General features: G+C 40.4%; 1 protein-coding gene across 2 annotated transcripts in view; it reads right to left on the minus strand.

Annotated features, from left to right (window-relative positions):
• ZRANB1 (zinc finger RANBP2-type containing 1) overlaps window positions 1–11643 on the minus strand; it is a 51622-nt gene extending 39979 nt beyond the window's left edge. Inside the window, exon 1 of one of the 2 annotated variants that reach the window (XM_033131008.1) lies at window positions 11255–11643. The gene's annotated coding sequence lies outside the window, so the exon portion shown is untranslated. The remainder of the gene's footprint in view (window positions 1–11254) is intronic. The other variant, XM_033131010.1, reaches the window with a different exon arrangement.
• Window positions 11644–12668: the final 1025 nt, after the last annotated feature.

Here is a 12668-nt window from a genome sequence, read left to right on the forward strand (position 1 = left end):
CCTCAATTTTCTCATCCGTAAAAGAAACGAAGGAGTTAAACAAGATGCCCTGAGAATCTCCACCCCATATATTAAACTCTAACTAGCAGTCACACATTCGCCTATGTAAAGACTCACTTTAAAATCTTGTTTGAGTTTATTAATATTTTGCAGATACTCTACTTCTGAACATAATGAAAACAATTTTTTAGTTAAAATTAACTTCCATTTGTGACAAGTTCTGATAGTCAAGCCCAAATCCTAAAACAAATACTAACATTAATAGATCTAGGCAGGAACAAAAACCTATTTTTGAGGTAAAGCTATCATCTCATAGATCTGTATACCATACCACCTATGAATTATTTGTGCCACATAATAATAAGTTATCAAGCCTGAATATGAAAAAGCTTCTAGTTCTAACTACCAGTTTAGAGGGTTACAGGGGATAGAGGCACAATCTAACTCGGTGGAGATGCAATCGGCAAATTCCTGTGTGTATGTGTATATTAAAACTCATGTACATTTTAAACATTAACTTGAACACTGTTTTGATATTTAAAAGTTACCAGGAATTTAAGATGTGATTAGCAGTATTGTACCCATATTTATAAAAGTCCTTTTCTCTTAAGAGACACACACTGGAATGTTATGTCTGGAATTTGCTTCTTCCTACAACTCACAGGTACAGTTCGTTATGTCTGGAATTTGCTTCTTCCTACAACTCACAGGTACAGTTCATAAGAGAGAGGAAATATATCAAAACATGAACCAAAGTGTCTTTTATCCTAAACTTGCACAGACGAATATCACACTTAAGAAAGCTAAGACTTAAACTAAAGTGATAATGTTTTTTCAATGTCTCTCATGAACACAGATGCAAAAATCCTCACTGAAACATTAGCAAATCAAATTCAACGATGTAAGAAAAAAATTATACACCACAACCAAGTGGGGTTTATATCCCAGATATATAAGGCTAGTTCAATGTTCAAAAATCAATTGATGTAATCCATCATATCAGCAGGCTACCAAAAAAAAGACCACATGAACACATGCAGAAAAGACAAAATCCAGTCATGATTTTAAAAAACTCCTCTCAGGAAACTAGGAATACCAAGGAACTTCCTCAACTCAAACTGGAAATTTTAGCTAATGCTAAAAAAACGAACAAGGAAATAAAAGGTACACCTATTGGGAAGAAAGAAAATTGTCTTTATTGACAGATGATATGATTGCCTATCTGAAAATCTGTAAGAATCAACCCAACTCCTAGAGCTAAGAAGAGATTACAACAAGGTTACAGGATACAAAGTTAATATACAAAAGTTAATTACCTTCCCCCCTGAAACTAATGAAAAAAATAAAAAATGTTTTAAAGTTGATTCCCATATACCAGCAATGAACAAATGGAATTTGCAATTTAAAACAATTACCATTTACATTAACACCCCCAAAACTGAAATACTTAAGTATAAACCTAACTAAACATGTAAAAGATCTATAAGGAAAACAACAAAAGTAATTAAAACAAAAAATCAAAGAACTAAATCAATGAAGCGATACCATCTATGTTCATGGATAGGAAGACAATATTGTCAAAATCTCAGTTCTTCCAAACTTGATCAAGAGATTCAATGCAACTGCAATCAAAACCCCAGCAAGCTATTTTGTGGGTATTAACAAACTGATTCTAAAGTTTACATGGAGAAGCGTAAGACTCAGAATAGCCAACACAATACTGAAGAAAAAACCCTAAGAATGGCTACCCTGACTTGAAGACTTACTATAAAGCTACAGTAATCAAGACAGTGTGATACTGGTGAAAGAACAGACAAATAGATCAATGGCACAGAACAGAGAGGGCAGCAATAAACCTACAGATAATAGAATCACTTGATCTTTGAAATAAGCAAAAGCAATACAATTGAGAAAAGACAGTCTTTCAAAAAAATGGTGCTGGAACTGGACAGTCACATGCAAAAAAATGACTCTAGACACAGACCTCACACTCTTCACAAAAACTAACTAAACATTGATCTCAGGCCTAAATGTAAAATGCAGAAAAATGTAAATGTAAAATGTATAAAATTCCTAGAAAATAACATAAAAGGAAATCTAGACGACCTTGGCTATGGTAATGTCTTGGTAAATAAAACACCACAATCCACAAAAAAATAATTGATAAGCTGGATTTGCTAAAATAAAAAACTTCTGCTCTGTAAAAGACATTGTCTAGGAAATGTCAAGATAAGCCAAAAAAACAGGAGAAAATATTTGCAAAAGACATATCTGATGAAGGACTGTTATCCAAAATGCAAAGAACTCTTAAAACTCAACAATAAGAAAACAAACAACCCAATTAAAACATGGGCAAAAGACCTGAATAGACACCTCAGCAAGGAAGTTATACAGATGGCAAACAGGCATATGAAAAATGCTCAACATCCAATATAAGCAGGTAATTGCAAATTAAAACGGCAAAACCAGTACACACCTACTAGAATGGCCAAAATCCAAAACATTGATACCACCAAATGCCGAAGAGAATGTGCAACAGGTACTCTGACTCACTGCTGGCGGGAATGCAAATGGTACAGCGAGAGCTTGGCCGTTTCTTACAAAACTAAACATGTTCTTACCATGAGATCCAGCAATTGTGCACCGTAGTATTTACCCAAAGGAGTTGAAAACTTATGTACAAACACAAGCCTGCACACGGATGTTTACAGCAGCTTTATTCATAATCGCCAAAACTGAAAGCAACCAACCAAGATGTCCTTCAGCAGGTGAATGGATCACTTGTGGTCCATTCACACAATGAAGTACTATTCGGCATTAAAAAAGAAATAAACTAAAAACCTAAATAAACAAACAAACTATGACGACAAGGAGGAACCTTAAATGCACATGACTAAGTGAAAGAAGCCAACCTGAAAAGGACGTACTGTATGGTTCCAACTATACGACATTCTGGAAAAGGCAAAACAACAGATACAATAAAAGGATGGGTGGATGGCAGGGTGGACGAATGAACAGGTAGAGCAGGGAGGACTTTTAGGGCAGTGAACTATTCTGTATGACATTACAATGGTGAGTACCTGTCATAGATTTGTCAAAACCCATACAACGTACAGCACCAAGAGTAAAAGTTAACATCACTATGGACTCTGGTTGGTAAGACGTGCCATGGCAGATTCGCCAACTGTAACAAATGTGCCACTCTGTTGTGGGATGTTGACGGGGCAGAGGGTATGCAGGTGGGGGCAGGGAGATGTGAGAACTCTGTACTTTCTGCTCAATTTTGCTGTGAACCTCAACTGCTCCCACTGGCCAAATCTGGATTGACTAGCAGCCACAAAAATAATAAGGATTGTAAAGCATGGAGTAAAACAAAATCCATAAAAACCTACGTCTACAAATGTGTACATAAACACACAGAAAGAGGAGAAAACTCTTCTTTACAATAGAAATCCAACTAATAAATGCAAAAAGAATAACTGAATCAGAAAAATCACCATTTGGCAATCTTCACAACAGATTCAGAAAACAGTCATCAATGGATGTTAAAACTAATGGGCAAAAGTTAGCGGACAGGATATTTAAATAGTCTCCAAGTATGTCCCCTCAACAGTAACTGGTATGTTACACAGCCTGGGGGACAGCACCTTAACCAAGCAATCCAAATGAACCACTCCAGTAATCGCATCATTTGTACTCGGAGCACAACGTCACTGCTGTGGTATTCTTGCCCCAAAGTGCATAATCTAACTCTAATCGCGAAAAAACATCCGACATATCATATTAAGAGACCTGGTACAAAACAACTAGTCCTATATTGTTCAATGACAGCAATATCATGAAAAAGAAAGGCTTTACTGTTCCAAATAAAGGAGCTTATTAAAAACATAACACCAGACTGCAACACATGATCTGAGATTTTCTGTTGTCGTTATAAAAAACATTAATGGACAACTGACAAAATCTGAATAAGATTTGCAGAATCTTACTCTTAAGACTTACGTAATAGTATTATATGATGTTAATTTCCTGATTTTGGTAATTGTACTGTGGTTACATAAGAGAAAGCCCTTGTTTTTAAGAAATACACGCTAAATATTTAGGGGTCAAGGGGTATCAAATCTGCAACTGACTTTCAAACAGTTCCGAGGAAAAATATATTTATACTTACACACACGCGCATCACACAATAAACCTTAAAATTTACAAATTACTTCCACATCCTTATGTAGAAGCCAGATGGATCCTTTAGAAATGTAAACCAAGTCACAACATAAGGATTTGAAATCCTGTAATGGTTTCCCAATTCACTCGGAATAAAATTTAAATTCCCCAGTCTTTCTTGCAAATCTTCCATAAAAGAGGATTTCACTCTGTTCCTTATACAGCAAGCTCATTTTCACCTTACTGAGTTTTGTATTAGAAATCTCCCCTGCCTCGAGTAGTGCTCTTTCCCCAAGATTTTCACACGGCCAGCTGTTGTCACTGAGATCTAGGTTTAAATGTCACCTCCTCAGGAAGATTTTCCCAGACCACTCAAGTCATTCTCCACCACATGACCCTACTTTCAGTATCTGTACAGCACTTATCACTACCTGGTACTTTTTTTCTTATTTGCAACTTGACTGCCTCTGCACACTAGAATGTAAATACAAGTAACAGACTCTGTCCTGTTCATAGGAATATCTCTACCTCTAGTAGTATAGTTGCTTTTTCAAATGCTTAACACTGAATAGATCGTTACTAAATGTTTTAACTATAGTAGCCTTTGCAACAGCCTTTTTGTAGTCTACTTTTTGAAAATCCTAAACAACCTCAGATCACACAGTAGGTACCCAATAATTATTAATTTAATTTGCTGAATGATTTTAGTAATACTACAAGTATCCCCAACATACCCGCCCCTACCCCCCCCCCACACACACACAGAGCTCTTCCCTCTTCCCATCTGTAAAGATGATCCTCAACGAAGAGGATCACTCCTTGTTTCTAATTTCCAGCTTCTTGACAATAGTAGCTCTGGGGGGAAATGAGGATCAGGGCCTGGAGAGGGAATAAGGCGCCCAGACCCAGCTGCTAGGAGTCCCTTTCCACCCTCATCGGCGTACTTCAGCCATCTGAAGCCTCTCCTGGTCCTTAAACACGGCCCAGCACTTGCACGTCTCCATGCCTTCATTGGTAAGACTGCGTTTGCACAGGACGCTCTCTCTGCTACGCTCACTCTCCTTCAGGGACCAGCTGCTCACATGTCCCCGCCTCTGTAACACCCTTCCTGATACCCTAATCTTGTGCTAAATTAATTTAGTCACTTCTTTACCACTTCATGGTACTTAGTTTAGTGGATTATGGTTTATTTCTAACAATCAAATGTGAGAAATTCATTTTTATGTCTGTATAAACAGTGTCTGCTTTGTGACAGTTGCTCACTAATCACTTAGTAGAAAGTAACTCAATGTTCTACTGGTATCAAAGGATAGTATTCCAAAACAAGATTAGTCAAAAATAGTTCTGCAAACTGCTATAGTTCTCTTGTTTAAAAACAAACTTTAGCTTCATTAAATACCAAAAAACAAAGTACCTATCCCAACAACAAAAGCAAAAAAGAATTTAGAAGTGGCTTGTTTAGAAATGTCCTGCCTTCTGAATTCCAATCAAAGTGTGAATTTATTGCTGCAACTTACTGTGCAACACTGAGAGATCCTTTTCTCCATCTGTAAAATAAGGATAATTTCTTCATATATCCAGGAAATACTATCTTGTAATAATCAATTTACACTGAGAATAATTATATTGTTAAAGCTAAGTAAATTTCAGCAAATGGTGCTAGGACAACCAGACAGCCACCTGCAAAAAGAGTTATGTTGGACCCCTACATCATACTACCTATAAAACTTAAGATTATTATTGACCTAAACATAAGAGCTAAAACTATAAAATTCTTAGAAGAAAACACAGATATGCATCTTCTTGACCCTGGATTAGATAATGGCCTCTTAAACATGACACCAAAAGCATAAGTGGCAAAAGAAAACATAGATAAGTTGAACTACATCAAAATTAAAACCTTTTGTGCTTCAAAGGCCACCATGAAGACAGTGAAAAGAAAAGCCACAAAACAGAAGAAACTATTTGCAAATCATTTATCTGACTGGTATTCAGAATATAAAAAGAACTCTTAAACAACTCAACAGTAAAAAGACAACCGAACTGATAGACATTTCTCTAAAAAAGATATACAAATGGCTAATAAGAATATGAAAAGATGCTGAATACCATTAGTCATTAGGAAAATGCAAATAAAAACTAGGAGATGCCACTTCACTAGAATGGTTATAATAAAAAAGAGAGACAATAACAAGTGTTGTGGGGTATAGAGAACTGGAACCCCCTCATACACTGCTAGTAGAAATGTGAAATGGTGCAACCACTTTGGAAAACAGTCTAAAGTTCCTCAAAGGTTAAACAGAGTTACCATATGACCCAGTAATTCCACTCCTAGGTATATACCCAAGACAAATGAAAACTTATGTCCACCAAAAACTTGTACACAAATGAATGTTCATAGCAACATATTTTGTAAGACAAAAAGTAGAAACAACCCAAATATCCATCAAGTAATAGATACAAATGGAATATTAATTATTCAGCCATAAAAAGGAATACAGTATTAATACATGCTACAACAGGGATAATCCACGAAAACATGTTAAATGACAGAAGCCAGACATAAAGAGGTCATGCATTGTATGATTCGATTTGCATGAAACGTACAGAATAGGCAAATCTATGTAGACAAAAAGTAGATTCGTGGTTGCCAGGAACTGGGGTAAAGGAAGAAATGACTGCTAACGGGCAGAAGGTCTCTTTTTGGGGTGATGAAAATGTTCAGGATTGTGGTGCTGGTCACACAACTCTGTGACTAGGCTAAAGAGCAATGAAGTGTAGACTTTAAAAGGGTGAATTTTATGGTATATGAAATAAACCTCAATAAAGTTGTTATAAAACAATTAAGAAAAAAATAGAAAGACATTATGGGGGCCCAGAACACACCACCCCAAGATGTGCCTCAGTGGTATGCAGCTTACTCTGAGCCAAAGGCAATTTTAGCTTCAGGCCCAAGAGCAACACCCCCGGACCTTATTAACTACCTAGAAGAATCTGAATTAGAGGCCTTGCCCGTAAGAGATTATCAGAGATAATGTCTTTTGACCGATCTATAGGGCAGGGCAAACTTCTATTTACTAAACGTCTGCTCTTCTTATCATCCTGCAACGACCTTTTGAAGCCAAGTCACCTTACCTCATCCATCCCTAGCTCAGGATGCCTTATACACTTCAATTCCTTTTCTATCTCTGAACCTCTTGCGCAGTTGGGGATCTCTGACTCTCACGTATGTGAGGTTCCCATACGTAGGAGAGTAAATTTGATTTGCTCTTGTCAATATGTCTATATCCAGCCAGCCAAAAGAACCAGGAGGGGTAAAAAGGAATTTTTCCCCTTCTCCACAATATACAACTGACTTCCAATAATGCCTTATCCATTCAAACATTTTTTATTTATGTGAATTCAATCCTCATAAAAATCTGACTTGTCAAAGGGTGATAAACACAATTGTGCTGTGTTGGTTGAGGAGGGAGTGGGGCAGTTGCCCTCTATCTGAACTATAAAAATAAAGAAAATTAGTTTTTAAATAACTAAAAAGTTCAATTTCACTAGGCACCTGAAAAACTATCAACTTTATATTCAATTTACCGGACCAACCTCCATTTTAAAATTCAAACTGATGGCGCTTGTCAAAAATTTCATCTTAACCCAATGCCCTTCCAGAAAGCAAAGAATGCTAACGGATCCAGATTTATCTAGTGCTGAGATTACTGGTATAATTCTATGAAAGTACCATTTACAAATGTAACTTGCCTCTGTAAAAATGTCTAGTATTTCTGGAAAGCTTATTAACAGGCTAATTTTAGCTTCAATTGTGCTACAAAGGTTTCTGAAGCTTTAAAAAATGTTTTATGTAAACTACTTTCTAAAAATCAGTCTACTTCAAAGGAAAGAATATTGTGATGAACTGAAGAGAACAAGTTTCCACATAGATGCAATCGAGACGGTTTACTGCTAAGAGACTTGTGTCCATAAAATGCCAGGCCTTTTACTCAGACATACACACAACACAAACATACACACCTGTTTTCCAACGACACCAGCATCCACCCGCGGACTCCATAATTACATGTGTCACCCATGGTACACAAAAACACTATGGACCGGCTGCTTTGTGTTCTCCTCCAACAGCGTTGACAGGTAGCAGTGAATCACACATTCTCCTGAGTTTCATCTGCCTCGTGATCAATGACACATGCTGCCAACATCTAAGGTTAAGGATGCAAACTGAGACCACAGATATTTCTCCTTCCTGTAATGCTAAGCATGACCTATACACTACAAATGTGGAATGACCACCCTTAGTGTCACCAGTGCCAAACTCAAACGGAAGTTAACTGCCCCAGACTCAAATCTGAAGTAAACTATGGAACTGCAGTACTTGTTTTTATTTGAGTAAGACTTGATCATTATCAAAATGTTGAGCATCCTCTATAGGAAGAGCCGTGCTGATAATAAAAAAAATTGTTAGAGAGCCATAATTTCAAATATTTTGTCCTAAAGCAACAAAATCCCAGAAACTCCAATACTTAGAACAGTACAAACTGCACATCCTATAATACCTCTATAACCAAAAATACTTTGTCAGACCGCATATGCATACTTTCAGTACTGAATATATGGTCTCCATAGATACAGGATTTAGGGTTCATATCATTTCTCAGAGGTCTTAAAACCTGAATTGGGAAGCAGAATAAAGATATAAAGAGAGAAACTGAAATCCAGGGTAGCATCTGCTAAGGAAAAACCAAAAACAACAAAAGACAAAAGAGTCCCACACGAGCGAGCAGTGAATGGATCCACTGGGGTTGGTTCAAGTAGTCAAAAAGGCTTCTAAAGAGACAGGAATCAACTGGGCCCAGAGTAAAGAATATCCATGAAAACAAGCGGAAGAGGGTTTCAAACAGAAAGAATGGCGTAAAAAAAGGCCAAAAGGAGGCACTTCACAGGAACAACAAACAAGTTAGTTTGGCTAAAACTAAGGATGCACAAGGGAAGAAATAAGAGTTGAGTCTGAAGACTGGATCGGGGCAGCTTACAGACAAACTTGAACACCACACCAAGGAACTTCAACTTTGCATGTAATAAGCAGTGTTCTGCAAGTTTTTATGTTGTGATGTGAGGATGTGAGAGTGTTAAAATGTGCACGATCTTATTTACCAAAGCCCAAGCAGAGCACAAATATTCCAAACGAAACGCCACATCAGTGAGAGAAAACATGTTCAAAGCCCAAGTACAAGAACTTATTATTGGGGGACGAGGGACATGAGCAGCAGTCCTCAAAAAGTAACAGTGAACCAAGTTAAATACAAAGTTACAGTGGTCTACTTTTGCAACTCCCACTTAAAGTTTCCATTTATTATAAAAGCAATGTAAGTATAAAGCATGTTGAACAGCTCTCACTGTATCAATCACGGGGGGGGGGGGCAATTTACCTCAAATATTGTACAACTAGATTGTGAATTCCAAATCTATATTAATCCTCAGACTTTTAAATGTGTATGCCATAACCCTTATCAGTGTACAGAGCTGGATCAAGGCCATAAGCTTAAAATTTACCATCAGGAATGACGTCATACTAACCCAAGCACATTTTGAGAGTAAATAAATGGGTGTCCCAATGCTCCCAGTGATAAAAGGTGTTGAAACATCAACAGAAACAGAAATCCCTGACAGTCAAATAATATCCTCCCCAAAGATTAAAGTGTCTCATTACTATCCTCTTAGTCTCCATAATAGCCCAATAAAAACAATGTTATGAAATTTTAGTACAAGGTGACTGCATATATTGTCATAAGATCCAAAAATCAGTGGGGAACAGGGGTCTCCATTTCTTTATAATTACCTCATATAATTGATAATAATAATAATAATAATCAGGAAGAGATCCAGCTTTATTTTTCACAGTTTAGGTGACTTTCCCAAGGCCCCTGGCATAAGCCAAGATCAAAATTCCTTATGGTTCCCCCTGCCTTATAGTTTGCACACTGAGTCATCCATGTTTGATCCAAACAGGGGTACCCTTAGGGTCGCCCAAGTGATAAAGAAGTCAGCTAAAAAGAGATCACTAACAGAAGAACCACTCATTATATAACATATCCAAGAGCTAAAGATTTCTCTTCGATTGTGTTCCTAAAACGATAGTTTTGTACATTAAATTTACTGACACCATCGATTTTACTTTGAGCAGACAGACCAAAATATTGGGTAGAGGGGACGGCGTGTGACCTGATAGTCTACCAAGTTATGGAAAAGGGAAATCAACTGACTGAAATTTCAAAATTCTCAACAAGACAGTTTCAAAACACCAGTGTATCTCGCAGATCAAGGGCCGGTTCAAACTTCCAGGCTGAACCTAAACTGCCTGTCCCTTGTGCTTAATGCAAGTATTCATTACAGTCCTTTTGTCTGGGAAACGACCCACACATCAAGCCACGGTAGAGAAGAGAAAATAACAGGTACTTGTACGGAACAATCATTATTGGGAGCGAGACGGTCGTCAATCTTCGCACTAGTTGCAGCCCCTCCAGCCCACCCGTCCCCCACCCCACACACCTTTATTTTCTTAAGACAGAAATGGCAGCAACTGAGGCTACCACGGGAGGGGAGGGGAGGAACCGGCCAAGAGACCGAAATACAAGTTTGGAGACCAGCACCAACTTGTGGCGATGGACCCAAGTATTCTAGGGCCTGCTACAGAGTGGGAGCGAAACCCCACTCACGCCCCCTCCCCCCGTAGGTGGCAGGAAAAGATGGGGGAGGGGGAGAATCTGGCGGAAGAGAGGTGGCAGGGCAGGCAGGGAGTCCAGCCGCAGGAGATCCATGGTCGGTAAACAAGCCGGGCGGACCCACCCTCCCACAGCCTGGGGCCTGTTCCCGCACCCGCACTGGGAAAGCCCAAGATGAAAGCACGGCGGTAGCAGATCGTGGCCCCTTCCCGGCCCTGGCCTCCTCTAGCCTACGACACCGCCCCGGGGGTCGCGAGGGGGCGGCCCAGGACACCCGGGCGCCACCAGGAGCGAGGGGCCCGGCAGGCCGCCATGGGGGCCGCCAGGGGCCTACGGCGAGGCGCCCACCCGGGCCCGATTACCTGGCGGTGGCGGCGGCTCCTCCTCCAGCTCCTGCTCCTCCTCCCAGTCCGATGCTCGGCGTCCGGCGGCAGCGGCGACTCCCCGAGCAGCCCGCGGCGAAGAGCCGAGCCGGGCCCCTCTCCGCCTCCCTCCGTGCCGCCTCCGCCCTCCCCCCTCAGTCAGGACATGGTCTCCGTGGGCCGCGCACGGCTCCCGACTGCCGGAGACCGGGGCAGAGGGGCAGAGAGCAGGCGCGGAGGCGAGGGGGCCCCGAGGGGGAGGGGGAGCAGAGGAAGGGGGCGTCCTCGGGCGCTGCGGGCTCCTAATGGCGGCGGTGAGGGGCTCTGGAGCCAAATAAACTCCACAGCGAGCAGCACAACGTCAAGGCCGGACTCCACCGCTCGCCGCCCTATCATTGGCCCGGAGGCCGCCAGCGGCGCAGCCAATGGGCGGCCGCTTCTTTCCCGGAGCAGTAGGCGGGCCGCGGAAAGGTGACGTCAGGCCGGCGCCCGGCCCTGATTGTGAGGCGGCGGCGATCCTGGGCTGTGGACCCTCGGCCGCCTGCGGGGGACGCTGGGAGGTGACAGGGCGGCCCTGCGTGCACGGGCTGGAGGAACGCGCACGGCGCGGCCCGGAGGGCGTTCTCGCGCGGCGGTCCGACTCGCTTTGCCTCCTCTGCAACAGACGCGCCAGACTAATAAACCAACCCCCGAGTCTCGCCTCCCAAGGGGCCACTTATGGCAGATTCTGCTTCAGCTTTTCTTATAGATTCAATCTCTTTATAAGGCAGCAGGGAAGATAAATGTTTCAGTTGATTGTGGTAGTTTTTTATGTCCGTTTTTTACCCTCGAGTTGGTGTGGATGTGTATTTATAACATATATTACACGTGTACGTACGTATATGCATGATGAAAAGCCATGGAGTGATATGCCAATTCTCTCAAAATAATTATTTTTTAAAAGAAAAGCTCTTTCTTTTCTACTTCTAGCTCTGCTTTTCGGTAAACTCAATTTTCTCCTGGTTGTCTTTTCTGTAACGGGAGATGGTTACATTTTATGTAAATTTAAGGCAGAGAATAAATTACAGCCATGGAAAAAATACTGCAGGGAGAGTTCCCAGAGCCCAAGTTATAAAGATAATATGTTAAATGGTGATGTATTTTGTGCATTTCCTTTATTTCTGTAAATACAGTCAAAGAGTCTTAAGTCATTTAGCCATTTGTTAAAAACCCCAGAAGTGTGTTAATTTTTCCAGCCGGAGAGCTTTGCCTTGCATTTTCCATACTTCAAATTTTATTTCAAGAATTTGAAAGACCATAAAACAGCAACTCTTTAAAACTTCTAATCCTCTTTAAAAGTTATCTATTGAAGAATTATAGTGCTCTCATAGGGCATTTAGCAGTTGTGCTGGACCCCTCAATTTAAATAGAAAGA

This window comes from Rhinolophus ferrumequinum, chromosome 16 (assembly GCF_004115265.2).
Source record: "Rhinolophus ferrumequinum isolate MPI-CBG mRhiFer1 chromosome 16, mRhiFer1_v1.p, whole genome shotgun sequence".
In the NCBI taxonomy this organism is placed as follows: Eukaryota; Metazoa; Chordata; class Mammalia; order Chiroptera; family Rhinolophidae; genus Rhinolophus; species Rhinolophus ferrumequinum.